We start from the raw sequence: 5,408 nt of genomic DNA on the forward strand, positions 1-5,408 counted from the left end.
TCATTGTTTTAAATAACTAAAATTTTCATAAATTGTTTTTGTAAACAAAGTGAACATTCACAATGATAAAAGGATACTAGGGATGTCTTCAGTGCTCTCCCAAAGATGGTAGGATTCTCGACAGGGTAAGACAATTGTTCGTATTCCTGGCATGTTTGTATCCTCTTCCTCCAGAGCCTTTCATGGTTTTCCCTCCCGAGCAGAGTGTGTGGTAAAGATATTCAGCCTCCTTCCTCCTCAACGGATGTGAGCTCTTGGTTAGGTGACCTTGGAAGCTTCTGATTGGTGGTTGTTCCCCATGGAAATCCATCTTCCCCTTTGATAATTTCCCCAGTGGAGCTTATGATCCTGCTCCCAGTTGGAATGGTTGTTGTTCATTCCCCTGCGGAAGTCTTTGATTCCTGATACCCCTGATCCCTATCAGATGGGATGTTCTCCGCTGAGCCTGGCTTTGTCTCTTGAGATGTAGTACCGGATGTTTATTCAATCGATCAGTGGACCTGTTTGTGTTAGTTATGTCTGTTTGTCAGCATTTATCATACATAAAACACGCATATATGCATAGTTTTAACATTCAGATATATATGTTGCATTCTTTGCCATATATCTTTGCTTGTTATCTGTTGCTAGTGGGTAATATGCTTCCCCAAGCAGGTTGTTTGTGTTTGATCTCCCCGTGAAGAGTCAGCCCCATAGGTATAAAATGTCTACACTTTCTTCCATATTCCCCACCGAGTTATGTCCTCGTGGATGATGGTTGTTTCTGTTTCCTCCCAACACATATATTGGGATGGAACCCCCCATTGAGTTATATCCTCATAGGGATGAGTCTTGTTTCATTGTGCATCTCTTTGTTCCTAGATTTGGCTTCTGGAGATTATCCTGGAATTTCCCCGTAGTGCGGATGAATGATTACTCAGTAACCAGTAATTATCCATCTTTTCCACGGCGGAGTCTGTGGTTTTCTACCTTTATAACGGTGGTTGTAAACCCTATTTTTATCCCCCTGGCAGAGGTAACCTTTTGTTCATCTAACAGATGACAGTTACTTTTCCGTGGTTCTTTACCCAGTATCTGGTAGATGTAATCCCCTCCTTGACGGTTATCATTATCCAATATTCGGTATTGATAGTCCTTCACCCTTTTTGAGTATATCTCCCGGATCATTGCCTTTGTCAATGTATCCCTAGCGAGTCATCTTTCATTTGCCTATTCGTCAGCAATGATCGTTTCTCCCTTTGATAAGGTCATCATTGTATACCTAGTATTTGGTATCCAGATGCCTTCTTTCGGTCGGATGATTTATCCTTCATTAACCCAGTAACCGGTTGTGGATAATCTTCCATGCGAGTATGTTATCTATGTTCTGACTGTAATCGAGTTGTTTTTCGGCCCTCTTTTGGATGATGAGTGTCTTGGGAATAGTCCCCGATTCACGCCTCGGTTGGTCACCTATTATATACCTAGTAACCGGTAGCCCTGGTGTTCCTTCCTCTCTGCTCCCTATTATGACTTTTTGTCCCTTGTGGAGTCATATTTCCCTGAGTTTAAATGTACCTTTTTTAGGTTTTCCTCAGATGATTTTGGATGTTTGATATCTCTCACCTGTATACGGGTCTTAAATATTCATTCTCCCCGAGCATGTTGTTCTTTCACCCATATACCGGTGGTCGGATCACATGTCTCATTGAGCTTATTACCTAGTAACCAGAAATACCTCGCCCTAGTGTTTCCCCGGAGTAGTCCTGTTTGGGTGTTCCCCAGCAAGGTCCCTTAGTGGATTCTCCCCATCTGAGTCCGGATTTTCATCCAAAGTATCCTTTATGGATAGTTCCACTGTATTGGCATATTCCCCAATACATGCGCCTTTGAGTCAGCTCGGGTCTTTCCATTGATTTATTCCTTTTGGAATTTTGCTCCCCAAGCTTTGAGTCGCGCCCTGCTCGTGCAATTTATCCCCTCTTCTATCCCCATAAGAGTCCTAGAGTCTCTGTCCCATTGAGTGCGTTACTCATATGGATTCGTCATTTTTCTCCGGGTTTATTTTCTTCTCTGTGGACACATATCCCCACAAAGTATTACCCTTTTGCATACATACATCTGCATCATGAGGTCTCTTAGGGACCAAAATTCGTCTCTTTGTTATTATTTAAGCCCATTCTATCTCGTCGAGCTGAAGATCTTAACCTTCACTTCTCCGGCTAGAATGACCTTAAATAGGGGCATCTGTAAGACCCCAATTTTGTCCCTAAGATCCCTCATGGCATCATAGCATTGCATTTGCAAAAATCTCAAGGATCATGAGCATCTTGGCTCCTTACCTTTGGGTGGGACCTCTTGTGAGTTGGTTTGAGATCACCAAGCATGCTTGAATTGTATATCATTGCTTTTCTCATTTTATTTACTAACCAAAAGCACAAAAATATGTCACTAACATTTCTTGTTTGTAGCTTGAGCAGTCACAAGGTCTAAAAGCTTCTAGGAGATCCTTTGTGCAATGATATGGTCAAGAGAAGATGAAAGCAAGCATGGTAATGGTTCCCAAAGATCTCATCCATCAAATATGCCCCCAAGTATCTCAATTCATCATTTTGATCAAAGCAAATCAAAGGGTTTGAGGTGTGCTTCCCAAGGAAACCCTAATTCATCTGTTCATCAACTGTGCCTTGCTCTTGAAGCAACCTCAACCCATGATCAAATACAATCAAGGGAAGTTATTTAAGTCATCATTACATTCATATTTGAACTTATTTGAGTGTCCTCAATCATCAATTCATCAAGGTATGAGTTGTGGACTTGAGATGTTGATCAGTCAATTCATCTGACTATCTTGAAATGCCCTGAGACCTAACTTTTTATGTGTTGGTCAAATGGAGATGACCCCAAGAGAAAAAATGTTATTAAGGACAATATGAAAAATGTGCATGTTCATCAAATTTTTATTTGAAGCTTGGAAGGTCATCTTCCATTCCAAAACATTATAGGTCATTTTGACTGAAACCCTAATTTTGGGTCAACTTCCCAAGAACATAACTCATTGATTTTTCATAATTTTGGGATGAGACTTAATGAATTGGAAATATTATTGTGTCTAATTCAAATTTTATGTTGAGCAAAATTGCAAAATCGCAAAAGAAATACATCTGATAATGCAAAACATTATAGGTCACTTTGGGCCAAATGCATTGAAATGTGAAAAAGTCCAACTTCAAATGCCCATAACTTCTTCATAAAAAATCCAAATGATGCAACATTTAAGTCCAAATTGATTGTCTTGAAAATATCTACAACTTTGATGTTGAAGATTTTATTATTTGGAGCTTGCATCATTAAGACATAAGGGCTTGAACATTGGCCAAATTTGGAAACTTCACATATACATGTTTTGCACCCTACACTTCAAGCTAAAATTTCACTAATTTCTACGGCCCAATTGGAATTTTGATCAAAATAGAATTTGTTCCTTATGCAACAAGCTTTCTAACCATTACTCATAAGGTAACATTTGGAGTTTGGAAGCACCATTTTCGAAGACATGAAGAATTAAGTGCATTTTGTGAAATTCAATTCAATTGCCATGCATGAGCTGATTACACTTGATGTACATGTCCATTTGCATTTCACATGAACTCAGCAGGTTGTTTCAGCCTTCATTGGGCCTCCCACATGATCACACAAGCCCATGCAATACAAAATCCACTTGCCATGCACACGAGTTAGCTCATGCATTCAGCTCTCTCCATCTATAAATACCTTGCCATAGCTCTTCAATTCTCCAACCTGAAGGCGCTTGAAATGCTGCAAGATTGAATCCCTAGCCATACCTAAAGGAACAACTCCATTTTTCTCCAAAAATTCAGATCTGAAATTCAATTGCATTTGGTTGAATTTTCAGATCTAAAGTTCCTAGACCTTCATCATTTGATCTATTGAAGCTTCTGTTTGCAAAAGGAACCAAAGAGACTGACTCAATTCTTCACAATCCAAAGGTTTTGCTCCACTGAATTTTGCTTCGAATCTCATTATACTTTGCTCCATTTTCCTTGATATTGTGATGTCTGAAGTCCTCTCTATAGAGGCATCATTATTATGTGTTTAATTGATGGAATCGAGCAAGTTCAGTTGAACACCACCAAACTTCCATCTCTGATTTCTCTCTTAACAGAAATATAGAGTGGAAGTGAGTGGCATAGGAGTGATGTACATCACTTCACCTTTCGAATGGTGCCTGGATTGTTCATTTTAGTTAGCATTTGAAACTCTGTGTTTTTTGACCTTCACCGGAGCTCACCGGAGAAGACGGTGGCGCTGGCCACCGTCTCATTGCCAGATCAATTGTGAGCCATTGGATATGATCTCCAGTTTATATCATAGCCATCAGATCTTATGACTTTATTTAATTCAATATGTTTCTCATTGACCTTGGACTATCGTACGCGCGCAGCTAATTGCCATTAGATCTTCCACGTCAATTAATGAGGATCCATCCAACGCACGTGGTTTTTTTCTAATTTCTGAATTTTCCATTTTATTTTTTAATTCCATCTCATTTTCAAAACTTCATATCTCTTTTATTATTGGTCCAAAAAATATGGGACCAATTGCATTATTTCTCTTTTAATTTCTAGTTTCTAAAAATGATTTTTAATATTTTTTATTTTGTCATTTGGTATTTTTAATAATTTTCTCTTTTCTGGTCATTTTTAATTCATTTTAAATAGTTTTTGATATTCAAAAAATACAAAAATATTTTCTCAACCTCTTTGAATGATGATAGATCTATGAAAAATATTCTCACCAATTTATTAATTGATTTGAGATTTATTTGAGATTTTAGTTCAATTAGGTTATTTTTCTTCATTTTAAATTGATTAAAAATAGTTTCTGACTTTTAAAAATGCTGAAATTTTTTGTCAAACTTTGTTTGACCTTGTTGAACTTGGGATAATTCACTTGGACTTTTCAAAGTTGATTTGAAGTGAATTTGAAGTTTGACATTCCTTTAATATTTTAATTCAAGTTTATTTTCAAATATTAAAAAATGCCAAAAATATTTTGTTTATTTCTTGACTTCCAATCTTCATCCCACTTCTGTTTTTTATGGTTTGACCTTGATCTTCCCTATCTTTGGTCAACATTGATAGATTGGTACATTCTATTTCATCTAATGCACTTTATTTTCTTCATTTCCATTATCTCCTTCTTCTTCTTCTTCTTCTTCTTCTTTTCTTTTGATCAATGAGTTAAAGGTTGATAAGTTAGAATTGATTAGGGAGGTTTAATCTTCCTTGATTCAAATCTAATTCATCTTGATCAATTGATCAAGTGAATGGCTTTGCATTAACGATAGATTGCTTTCTAAATCATGCAAAGGACTTAAACCAATACAGGATCATTTCTCATCTTCT

Source organism: Lathyrus oleraceus, chromosome 6, assembly GCF_024323335.1.
Source record: "Lathyrus oleraceus cultivar Zhongwan6 chromosome 6, CAAS_Psat_ZW6_1.0, whole genome shotgun sequence".
Taxonomy (NCBI): Eukaryota; Viridiplantae; Streptophyta; class Magnoliopsida; order Fabales; family Fabaceae; genus Lathyrus; species Lathyrus oleraceus.